Source organism: Petromyzon marinus, chromosome 53, assembly GCF_048934315.1.
Source record: "Petromyzon marinus isolate PM22_M1 ecotype Great Lakes invasive population chromosome 53, UKy_Petmar_22M1.pri1.0, whole genome shotgun sequence".
Classification (NCBI taxonomy): Eukaryota; Metazoa; Chordata; class Hyperoartia; order Petromyzontiformes; family Petromyzontidae; genus Petromyzon; species Petromyzon marinus.
The window spans coordinates 3,164,257-3,178,601 of NC_133719.1; positions in this window are offsets into that span (position 1 = coordinate 3,164,257).

The following is a 14,345-nucleotide window of genomic DNA, read 5'->3' on the forward strand; positions in this document are numbered from 1 at the left end:
AGTAGGCAATGTACTTATACTGTCATGGTTGTATGTACAGTAGACAATGCATTTAGACTGTGATGGTTGTATGTACAGTAGACAATGCACTTAGACTGTCATGGTTGTATGTACAGTAGACAATGCATTTAGACTGTCATGGTTGTATGTACAGTAGACAATACATTTCGACTGTCATGGCCGTACGTACAGTAGACAATGTATTTAGACTGTCATGGATGTGTGTACAGTAGACAATGCATTTAGACTGTCATGGCTGTATGTACAGTAGACAATGCATTTAGACTGTCATGGTTGTATGTACAGTAGACAATGCATTTAGACTGTCATGGTTGTATGTACAGTAGACAAAGCATTTAGACTGTCATGGTTGTATTACAGTAGACAATGCACTTAGACTGTCGTGGTTGTAACTACAGTAGACAATGCATTTAGACTGGCATGGTTGTATGTACAGTAGACAATGCATTTAGACTGTGATGGTTGTGTGTACAGTAGACAATGCATTTAGACTGTCATGGTTTTAAGTACAGTAGCCAATACATTTAGACTGGAATGGTTGTATGTACAGTAAACAATGCATTTAGACTGTGATGGTTGTGTGTACACTAGACAATGCATTTAGACTGTCATGGTTGTATGTACAGTAGACAATGTACTTAGACTGTGATGGTTGTATGTACACTAGACAATGCATTTAGACTGTCATGGTTGTATGTACAGTAGACAATGCACTTAGACTGTCATGGTTGTATGTACAGTAGACAATGCACTTAGACTGTCATGGTTGTATGTACAGTCGACAATTCATTTAGACTGTGATGGTTGTATGTACAGTAGACAATGCACTTAGACTGTCATGCTTGTACGTACAGTAGACAATGCACTTAGACTGTCATGGCTGTATGTACAGTAGACAATGCATTTAGACTGTCATGGTTGTATGTACAGTAGACAATGCATTTAGACTGTCAGGGTTGTATGTACAGTAGACAATACATTTCGATTGTCATGGTTGTATGTACATTAGACAATGTACTTAGTGTCATGGTTGTATGTACAGTAGACAATGCATTTAGACTGTGATGGTTGTATGTACAGTAGACACTGCATTTAAACTGTCATGGTTGTATGTACAGTAGACAATGCACTTAGACTGTCATGGTTTTAAGTACAGTAGCCAATGCATTTAGACTGGCATGGTTGTATGTACAGTAAACAATGCATTTAGACTGTGATGGTTGTGTGTACACTAGACAATGCATTTAGACTGTCATGGTTGTATGTACAGTAGACAATGTACTTAGACTGTGATGGTTGTATGTACACTAGACAATGCATTTAGACTGTCATGGCTGTATGTACAGTAGACAATGCACTTAGACTGTCATGGTTGTATGTACAGTAGACAATGCACTTAGACTGTTATGGTTGTATGTACAGTAGACAATGCACTTAGACTGTCATGGCTGTATGTACAGTAGACAATGCACTTAGACTGTCATGGTTGTATGTACAGTAGACAATGCATTTAGATTGTCATGGTTGTATGTACAGTAGACAATGTACTTAGACTGTCATTGTTGTATGTACAGTATACAATGCATTTAGACCGTGATGGTTGTATGTACAGTAGACAATGCACTTAGACTGTCATGCTTGTACGTACAGTAGACAATGCACTTAGACTGTCATGGCTGTATGTACAGTCGACAATGCACTTAGACTGTCATGGTTGTATGTACAGTAGACAATGAATTTAGACTGTCATGGCTGTATGTACAGTAGACAATGCATTTAGACTGCCATGGTTGTATGTACAGTTGACAATGCATTTAGACTGTCATGGTTGTATGTACATTAGGCAATGTACTTAGACTGTCATGGTTGTATGTACAGTAGACAATGCATTTAGACTGTGATGGTTGTATGTACAGTAGACAATGCACTTAGACTGTCATGGTTGTATGTACAGTAGATAATGCACTTAGACTGTCATGGTTGTATGTACAGTAGACAATGCATTTAGACTGTCATGGCTGTATGTACAGTAGACAATGCATTTAGACTGCCATGGTTGTATGTACAGTTGACAATACATTTAGACTGTCATGGTTGTATGTACAGTAGGCAATGTACTTAGACTGTCATGGTTGTATGTACAGTAGACAATGCATTTAGACTGTGATGGTTGTATGTACAGTAGACAATGCACTTAGACTGTCATGGTTGTATGTACAGTAGACAATGCATTTAGACTGTCATGATTGTATGTACAGTAGGCAATGCACTTAGACGGGCATGGTTGTATGTACAGTCGACAATGCATTTAGACTGTCATGGTTGTAACTACAGTAGCCAATGCATTTAGACTGGCATGGTTGTATGTACAGTAGACAATGCACTTAGACTGTGATGGTTGCATGTACAGTAGACAATGCACTTAGACTGTCATGGCTGTATGTACAGTAGACAATGCACTTATACTGTCATGGTTGTATGTACAGTAGACAATGCACTTAGACTGTCGTGGTTGTAACTACAGTAGGCAATGCACTTAGACTGTCATGGCTGTATGTACAGTAGACAATGCATTTAGACTGTCATGGTTGTATGTACAGTAGACAATGCATTTAGACTGTCAGGGTTGTATGTACAGTAGACAATACATTTCGACTGTCATGGTTGTATGTACATTAGACAATGTACTTAGTGTCATGGTTGTATGTACAGTAGACAATGCATTTAGACTGTGATGGTTGTATGTACAGTAGACAATGCATTTAAACTGTCATGGTTGTATGTACAGTAGACAATGCACTTAGACTGTCATGGCTGTATGTACAGTAGACAATGCATTTAGACTGTCATGGTTGTATGTACAGTAGACAATACATTTCGACTGTCACGGCCGTACGTACAGTAGACAATCTATTTAGACTGTCATGGTTATGTGTACGGTAGACAATGCATTTAGACTGTCATAGTTGTATGTACAGTAGAAAAAGCATTTAGACTGTCATGGTTGTATGTACAGTAGACAATGCATTTAGACTGTCATGGCTGTATGTACAGTAGACAATGCATTTAGACTGCCATGGTTGTATGTACAGTTGACAATGCATTTAGACTGTCATGGTTGTATGTACAGTAGGCAATGTACTTAGACTGTCATGGTTGTATGTACAGTAGACAATGCATTTAGACTGTGATGGTTGTATGTACAGTAGACAATGCACTTAGATTGTCATGGTTGTATGTACAGTAGACAATGCATTTAGACTGTCATGGTTGTATGTACAGTAGGCAATGCGTTTAGACTGTCATGGTTGTATGTACAGTAGACAATGCATTTAGACTGTGATGGTTGTATGTACAGTCGACAATGCATTTAGACTGTCATGGTTGTAACTACAGTAGCCAATGCATTTAGACTGGCATGGTTGTATGTACAGTAGACAATGCACTTAGACTGTGATGGTTGCATGTACAGTAGACAATGCACTTAGACTGTCATGGTTGTATGTACAGTAGACAATGCACTTAGACTGTCATGGTTGTATGTACAGTATACAATGCATTTAGACCGTGATGCTTGTATGTACAGTAGACAATGCACTTAGACTGTCATGCTTGTACGTACAGTAGACAATGCACTTAGACTGTCATGGCTGTATGTACAGTAGACAATGCACTTAGACTGTGATGGTTGCATGTACAGTAGACAATGCACTTAGACTGTCATGGTTGTATGTACAGTAGACAATGCACTTAGACTGTCATGGTTGTATGTACAGTAGACAATGCATTTAGACTGTCATGGTTTTAAGTACAGTAGCCAATGCATTTAGACTGGCATGGTTGTATGTACAGTAAACAATGCATTTAGATTGTGATGGTTGTATGTACAGTAGACAATGCATTTAGACTGTCATAGTTGTATGTGCAGTAGACAATGTACTTAGACTGTGATGGTTGTATGTAGACTAGACAAAGCATTTAGACTGTCATGGTTGTATGTACAGTAGACAATGCACTTAGACTGTCATGGCTGTATGTACAGTAGACAATGCACTTAGACTGTCATGGTTGTATGTACAGTAGACAATGCATTTAGACTGTCATGGCTGTATGTACAGTAGACAATGCATTTAGACTGCCATGGTTGTATGTACAGTTGACAATGCATTTAGACTGTCATGGTTGTATGTACAGTAGGCAATGTACTTAGACTGTCATGGTTGTATGTACAGTAGACAATGCATTTAGACTGTGATGGTTGTATGTACAGTAGACAATGCACTTAGACTGTCATGGTTGTATGTACAGTAGACAATGCATTTAGACTGTCATGGTTGTATGTACAGTAGACAATGCACTTAGACTGTGATGGTTGCATGTACAGTAGACAATGCACTTAGACTGTCATGGTTGTATGTACAGTAGACAATGCACTTAGACTGTCATGGTTGTATGTACAGTAGACAATGCATTTAGACTGTCATGGTTTTAAGTACAGTAGCCAATGCATTTAGACTGGCATGGTTGTATGTACAGTAAACAATGCATTTAGACTGTGATGGTTGTGTGTACACTAGACAATGCATTTAGACTGTCATGGTTGTATGTACAGTAGACAATGTACTTAGACTGTGATGGTTGTATGTACACTAGACAATGCATTTAGACTGTCATGGCTGTATGTACAGTAGACAATGCACTTAGACTGTCATGGTTGTATGTACAGTAGACAATGCACTTAGACTGTTATGGTTGTATGTACAGTAGACAATGCACTTAGACTGTCATGGCTGTATGTACAGTAGACAATGCACTTAGACTGTCATGGTTGTATGTACAGTAGACAATGCATTTAGACTGTCATGGTTGTATGTACAGTAGACAATGTACTTAGACTGTCATTGTTGTATGTACAGTATACAATGCATTTAGACCGTGATGGTTGTATGTACAGTCGACAATGCATTTAGAATGTCATGGTTGTAACTACAGTAGACAATGCATTTAGACTGTCATGGTTGTATGTACAGTAGGCAATGCGTTTAGACTGTCATGGCTGTATGTACAGTAGACAATGCACTTAGACTGTCATGGTTGTATGTACAGTAGACAATGCATTTAGACTGTCATGGCTGTATGTACAGTAGACAATGCATTTAGACTGCCATGGTTGTATGTACAGTTGACAATGCATTTAGACTGTCATGGTTGTATGTACATTAGGCAATGTACTTAGACTGTCATGGTTGTATGTACAGTAGACAATGCATTTAGACTGTGATGGTTGTATGTACAGTAGACAATGCACTTAGACTGTCATGGTTGTATGTACAGTAGACAATGCACTTAGACTGTCATGGTTGTATGTACAGTAGACAATGCATTTAGACTGCCATGGTTGTATGTACAGTTGACAATGCATTTAGACTGTCATGGTTGTATGTACAGTAGGCAATGTACTTAGACTGTCATGGTTGTATGTACAGTAGACAATGCATTTAGACTGTGATGGTTGTATGTACAGTAGACAATGCACTTAGACTGTCATGGTTGTATGTACAGTAGACAATGCATTTAGACTGTCATGATTGTATGTACAGTAGGCAATGCACTTAGACGGGCATGGTTGTATGTACAGTCGACAAGGCATTTAGACTGTCATGGTTGTAACTACAGTAGCCAATGCATTTAGACTGGCATGGTTGTATGTACAGTAGACAATGCACTTAGACTATGATGGTTGCATGTACAGTAGACAATGCACTTAGACTGTCATGGTTGTATGTACAGTAGACAATGCACTTAGACAGTCATGGTTGTATGTACAGTAGACAATGCATTTAGACTGTCATGGTTTTAAGTACAGTAGACAATGCATTTAGACTGTCATGGCTGTATGTACAGTAGACAATGCATTTAGACTGCCATGGTTGTATGTACAGTTGACAATGCATTTAGACTGTCATGGTTGTATGTACAGTAGGCAATGTACTTATACTGTCATGGTTGTATGTACAGTAGGCAATGTACTTATACTGTCATGGTTGTATGTACAGTAGACAATGCATTTAGACTGTGATGGTTGTATGTACAGTAGACAATGCACTTAGACTGTCATGGTTGTATGTACAGTAGACAATGCATTTAGACTGTCATGGTTGTATGTACAGTAGACAATACATTTCGACTGTCATGGCCGTACGTACAGTAGACAATGTATTTAGACTGTCATGGATGTGTGTACAGTAGACAATGCATTTAGACTGTCATGGCTGTATGTACAGTAGACAATGCATTTAGACTGTCATGGTTGTATGTACAGTAGACAATGCATTTAGACTGTCATGGTTGTATGTACAGTAGACAAAGCATTTAGACTGTCATGGTTGTATTACAGTAGACAATGCACTTAGACTGTCGTGGTTGTAACTACAGTAGACAATGCATTTAGACTGGCATGGTTGTATGTACAGTAGACAATGCATTTAGACTGTGATGGTTGTGTGTACAGTAGACAATGCATTTAGACTGTCATGGTTTTAAGTACAGTAGCCAATACATTTAGACTGGAATGGTTGTATGTACAGTAAACAATGCATTTAGACTGTGATGGTTGTGTGTACACTAGACAATGCATTTAGACTGTCATGGTTGTATGTACAGTAGACAATGTACTTAGACTGTGATGGTTGTATGTACACTAGACAATGCATTTAGACTGTCATGGTTGTATGTACAGTAGACAATGCACTTAGACTGTCATGGTTGTATGTACAGTAGACAATGCACTTAGACTGTCATGGTTGTATGTACAGTCGACAATTCATTTAGACTGTGATGGTTGTATGTACAGTAGACAATGCACTTAGACTGTCATGCTTGTACGTACAGTAGACAATGCACTTAGACTGTCATGGCTGTATGTACAGTAGACAATGCATTTAGACTGTCATGGTTGTATGTACAGTAGACAATGCATTTAGACTGTCAGGGTTGTATGTACAGTAGACAATACATTTCGATTGTCATGGTTGTATGTACATTAGACAATGTACTTAGTGTCATGGTTGTATGTACAGTAGACAATGCATTTAGACTGTGATGGTTGTATGTACAGTAGACACTGCATTTAAACTGTCATGGTTGTATGTACAGTAGACAATGCACTTAGACTGTCATGGTTTTAAGTACAGTAGCCAATGCATTTAGACTGGCATGGTTGTATGTACAGTAAACAATGCATTTAGACTGTGATGGTTGTGTGTACACTAGACAATGCATTTAGACTGTCATGGTTGTATGTACAGTAGACAATGTACTTAGACTGTGATGGTTGTATGTACACTAGACAATGCATTTAGACTGTCATGGCTGTATGTACAGTAGACAATGCACTTAGACTGTCATGGTTGTATGTACAGTAGACAATGCACTTAGACTGTTATGGTTGTATGTACAGTAGACAATGCACTTAGACTGTCATGGCTGTATGTACAGTAGACAATGCACTTAGACTGTCATGGTTGTATGTACAGTAGACAATGCATTTAGATTGTCATGGTTGTATGTACAGTAGACAATGTACTTAGACTGTCATTGTTGTATGTACAGTATACAATGCATTTAGACCGTGATGGTTGTATGTACAGTAGACAATGCACTTAGACTGTCATGCTTGTACGTACAGTAGACAATGCACTTAGACTGTCATGGCTGTATGTACAGTCGACAATGCACTTAGACTGTCATGGTTGTATGTACAGTAGACAATGAATTTAGACTGTCATGGCTGTATGTACAGTAGACAATGCATTTAGACTGCCATGGTTGTATGTACAGTTGACAATGCATTTAGACTGTCATGGTTGTATGTACATTAGGCAATGTACTTAGACTGTCATGGTTGTATGTACAGTAGACAATGCATTTAGACTGTGATGGTTGTATGTACAGTAGACAATGCACTTAGACTGTCATGGTTGTATGTACAGTAGATAATGCACTTAGACTGTCATGGTTGTATGTACAGTAGACAATGCATTTAGACTGTCATGGCTGTATGTACAGTAGACAATGCATTTAGACTGCCATGGTTGTATGTACAGTTGACAATACATTTAGACTGTCATGGTTGTATGTACAGTAGGCAATGTACTTAGACTGTCATGGTTGTATGTACAGTAGACAATGCATTTAGACTGTGATGGTTGTATGTACAGTAGACAATGCACTTAGACTGTCATGGTTGTATGTACAGTAGACAATGCATTTAGACTGTCATGATTGTATGTACAGTAGGCAATGCACTTAGACGGGCATGGTTGTATGTACAGTCGACAATGCATTTAGACTGTCATGGTTGTAACTACAGTAGCCAATGCATTTAGACTGGCATGGTTGTATGTACAGTAGACAATGCACTTAGACTGTGATGGTTGCATGTACAGTAGACAATGCACTTAGACTGTCATGGCTGTATGTACAGTAGACAATGCACTTATACTGTCATGGTTGTATGTACAGTAGACAATGCACTTAGACTGTCGTGGTTGTAACTACAGTAGGCAATGCACTTAGACTGTCATGGCTGTATGTACAGTAGACAATGCATTTAGACTGTCATGGTTGTATGTACAGTAGACAATGCATTTAGACTGTCAGGGTTGTATGTACAGTAGACAATACATTTCGACTGTCATGGTTGTATGTACATTAGACAATGTACTTAGTGTCATGGTTGTATGTACAGTAGACAATGCATTTAGACTGTGATGGTTGTATGTACAGTAGACAATGCATTTAAACTGTCATGGTTGTATGTACAGTAGACAATGCACTTAGACTGTCATGGCTGTATGTACAGTAGACAATGCATTTAGACTGTCATGGTTGTATGTACAGTAGACAATACATTTCGACTGTCACGGCCGTACGTACAGTAGACAATCTATTTAGACTGTCATGGTTATGTGTACGGTAGACAATGCATTTAGACTGTCATAGTTGTATGTACAGTAGAAAAAGCATTTAGACTGTCATGGTTGTATGTACAGTAGACAATGCATTTAGACTGTCATGGCTGTATGTACAGTAGACAATGCATTTAGACTGCCATGGTTGTATGTACAGTTGACAATGCATTTAGACTGTCATGGTTGTATGTACAGTAGGCAATGTACTTAGACTGTCATGGTTGTATGTACAGTAGACAATGCATTTAGACTGTGATGGTTGTATGTACAGTAGACAATGCACTTAGATTGTCATGGTTGTATGTACAGTAGACAATGCATTTAGACTGTCATGGTTGTATGTACAGTAGGCAATGCGTTTAGACTGTCATGGTTGTATGTACAGTAGACAATGCATTTAGACTGTGATGGTTGTATGTACAGTCGACAATGCATTTAGACTGTCATGGTTGTAACTACAGTAGCCAATGCATTTAGACTGGCATGGTTGTATGTACAGTAGACAATGCACTTAGACTGTGATGGTTGCATGTACAGTAGACAATGCACTTAGACTGTCATGGTTGTATGTACAGTAGACAATGCACTTAGACTGTCATGGTTGTATGTACAGTATACAATGCATTTAGACCGTGATGCTTGTATGTACAGTAGACAATGCACTTAGACTGTCATGCTTGTACGTACAGTAGACAATGCACTTAGACTGTCATGGCTGTATGTACAGTAGACAATGCACTTAGACTGTGATGGTTGCATGTACAGTAGACAATGCACTTAGACTGTCATGGTTGTATGTACAGTAGACAATGCACTTAGACTGTCATGGTTGTATGTACAGTAGACAATGCATTTAGACTGTCATGGTTTTAAGTACAGTAGCCAATGCATTTAGACTGGCATGGTTGTATGTACAGTAAACAATGCATTTAGATTGTGATGGTTGTATGTACAGTAGACAATGCATTTAGACTGTCATAGTTGTATGTGCAGTAGACAATGTACTTAGACTGTGATGGTTGTATGTAGACTAGACAAAGCATTTAGACTGTCATGGTTGTATGTACAGTAGACAATGCACTTAGACTGTCATGGTTGTATGTACAGTAGACAATGCATTTAGACTGTCATGGTTGTATGTACAGTAGACAATGTACTTAGACTGTCATGGTTGTATGTACAGTATACAATGCATTTAGACCGTGATGGTTGTATGTACAGTAGACAATGCACTTAGACTGTCATGCTTGTACGTACAGTAGACAATGCACTTAGACTGTCATGGCTGTATGTACAGTAGACAATGCACTTAGACTGTCATGGTTGTATGTACAGTAGACAATGCATTTAGACCGTCATGGCTGTATGTACAGTAGACAATGCATTTAGACTGCCATGGTTGTATGTACAGTTGACAATGCATTTAGACTGTCATGGTTGTATGTACAGTAGGCAATGTACTTATACTGTCATGGTTGTATGTACAGTAGACAATGCATTTAGACTGTGATGGTTGTATGTACAGTAGACAATGCACTTAGACTGTCATGGTTGTATGTACAGTACACAATGCATTTAGACTGTCATGGTTGTATGTACAGTAGACAGTACATTTCGTCTGTCATGGCCGTACGTACAGTAGACAATGTATTTAGACTGTCATGGATGTGTGTACAGTAGACAATGCATTTAGACTGTCATGGCTGTATGTACAGTAGACAATGCATTTAGACTGTCATGGTTGTATGTACAGTAGACAATGCATTTAGACTGTCATGGTTGTATGTACAGTAGACAAAGCATTTAGACTGTCATGGTTGTATGTACAGTAGACAATGCACTTAGACTGTCGTGGTTGTAACTACAGTAGACAATGCATTTAGACTGGCATGGTTGTATGTACACTAGACAATGCATTTAGACTGTCATGGTTGTATGTACAGTAGACAATGCACTTAGTCTGTCATGGTTGTATGTACAGTAGCCAATGCATTTAGACTGGAATGGTTGTATGTACAGTAAACAATGCATTTAGACTGTGATGGTTGTGTGTACACTAGACAATGCATTTAGACTGTCATGGTTGTATGTACAGTAGACAATGTACTTAGACTGTGATGGTTGTATGTACACTAGACAATGCATTTAGACTGTCATGGTTGTATGTACAGTAGACAATGCACTTAGACTGTCATGGTTGTATGTACAGTAGACAATGCACTTAGACTGTCATGGTTGTATGTACAGTAGACAATGCATTTAGACTGTGATGGTTGTATGTACAGTAGACAATGCACTTAGACTGTCATGCTTGTACGTACAGTAGACAATGCACTTAGACTGTCATGGCTGTATATACAGTAGACAATGCATTTAGACTGTCATGGTTGTATGTACAGTAGACAATGCATTTAGACTGTCAGGGTTGTATGTACAGTAGACAATACATTTCGACTGTCATGGTTGTATGTACATTAGACAATGTACTTAGTGTCATGGTTGTATGTACAGTAGACAATGCATTTAGACTGTGATGGTTGTATGTACAGTAGACAATGCATTTAGACTGTCATGGTTGTGCGTACAGTAGACAATGCACTTAGACTGTCATGGCTGTATGTACAGTAGACAATGCATTTAGACTGTCAAGGTTGTATGTACAGTAGACAATACATTTCGACTGTCATGGCCGTACGTACAGTAGACAATCTATTTAGACTGTCATGGTTATGTGTACAGTAGACAATGCATTTAGACTGTCATAGTTGTATGTACAGTAGAAAAAGCATTTAGACTGTCATGGTTGTATGTACAGTAGACAATGTACTTAGACTGTCGTGGTTGTAACTACAGTAGACAATGTACTTAGACTGTCATTGTTGTATGTACAGTATACAATGCATTTAGACCGTGATGGTTGTATGTACAGTCGACAATGCATTTAGACTGTCATGGTTGTAACTACAGTAGACAATGCATTTAGACTGTCATGGTTGTATGCACAGTAGGCAATGCGTTTAGACTGTCATGGCTGTATGTACAGTAGACAATGCACTTAGACTGTCATGGTTGTATGTACAGTAGACAATGCATTTAGACTGTCATGGCTGTATGTACAGTAGACAATGCATTTAGACTGCCATGGTTGTATGTACAGTTGACAATGCATTTAGACTGTCATGGTTGTATGTACATTAGGCAATGTACTTAGACTGTCATGGTTGTATGTACAGTAGACAATGCATTTAGACTGTGATGGTTGTATGTACAGTAGACAATGCACTTAGACTGTCATGGTTGTATGTACAGTAGACAATGCACTTAGACTGTCATGGTTGTATGTACAGTAGACAATGCATTTAGACTGCCATGGTTGTATGTACAGTTGACAATGCATTTAGACTGTCATGGTTGTATGTACAGTAGGCAATGTACTTAGACTGTCATGGTTGTATGTACAGTAGACAATGCATTTAGACTGTGATGGTTGTATGTACAGTAGACAATGCACTTAGACTGTCATGGTTGTATGTACAGTAGACAATGCATTTAGACTGTCATGATTGTATGTACAGTAGGCAATGCACTTAGACGGGCATGGTTGTATGTACAGTCGACAATGCATTTAGACTGTCATGGTTGTAACTACAGTAGCCAATGCATTTAGACTGGCATGGTTGTATGTACAGTAGACAATGCACTTAGACTGTGATGGTTGTATGTACACTAGACAATGCATTTAGACTGTCATGGCTGTATGTACAGTAGACAATGCACTTAGACTGTCATGGTTGTATGTACAGTAGACAATGCACTTAGACTGTTATGGTTGTATGTACAGTAGACAATGCACTTAGACTGTCATGGCTGTATGTACAGTAGACAATGCACTTAGACTGTCATGGTTGTATGTACAGTAGACAATGCATTTAGACTGTCATGGTTGTATGTACAGTAGACAATGTACTTAGACTGTCATTGTTGTATGTACAGTATACAATGCATTTAGACCGTGATGGTTGTATGTACAGTAGACAATGCACTTAGACTGTCATGCTTGTACGTACAGTAGACAATGCACTTAGACTGTCATGGCTGTATGTACAGTCGACAATGCACTTAGACTGTCATGGTTGTATGTACAGTAGACAATGCATTTAGACTGTCATGGCTGTATGTACAGTAGACAATGCATTTAGACTGCCATGGTTGTATGTACAGTTGACAATGCATTTAGACTGTCATGGTTGTATGTACATTAGGCAATGTACTTAGACTGTCATGGTTGTATGTACAGTAGACAATGCATTTAGACTGTGATGGTTGTATGTACAGTAGACAATGCACTTAGACTGTCATGGTTGTATGTACAGTAGATAATGCACTTAGACTGTCATGGTTGTATGTACAGTAGACAATGCATTTAAACTGTCATGGCTGTATGTACAGTAGACAATGCATTTAGACTGCTATGGTTGTATGTACAGTTGACAATACATTTAGACTGTCATGGTTGTATGTACAGTAGGCAATGTACTTAGACTGTCATGGTTGTATGTACAGTAGACAATGCATTTAGACTGATGGTTGTATGTACAGTAGACAATGCACTTAGACTGTCATGGTTGTATGTACAGTAGACAATGCATTTAGACTGTCATGATTGTATGTACAGTAGGCAATGCACTTAGACGGGCATGGTTGTATGTACAGTCGACAATGCATTTAGACTGTCATGGTTGTAACTACAGTAGCCAATGCATTTAGACTGTCAGGGTTGTATGTACAGTAGACAATACATTTCGACTGTCATGGTTGTATGTACATTAGACAATGTACTTAGTGTCATGGTTGTATGTACAGTAGACAATGCATTTAGACTGTGATGGTTGTATGTACAGTAGACAATGCATTTAAACTGTCATGGTTGTATGTACAGTAGACAATGCACTTAGACTGTCATGGCTGTATGTACAGTAGACAATGCATTTAGACTGTCATGGTTGTATGTACAGTAGACAATACATTTCGACTGTCATGGCCGTACGTACAGTAGACAATCTATTTAGACTGTCATGGTTATGTGTACGGTAGACAATGCATTTAGACTGTCATAGTTGTATGTACAGTAGAAAAAGCATTTAGACTGTCATGGTTGTATGTACAGTAGACAATGCATTTAGACTGTCATGGCTGTATGTACAGTAGACAATGCATTTAGACTGCCATGGTTGTATGTACAGTTGACAATGCATTTAGACTGTCATGGTTGTATGTACAGTAGACAATGTACTTAGACTGTCATGGTTGTATGTACAGTAGACAATGCATTTAGACTGTGATGGTTGTATG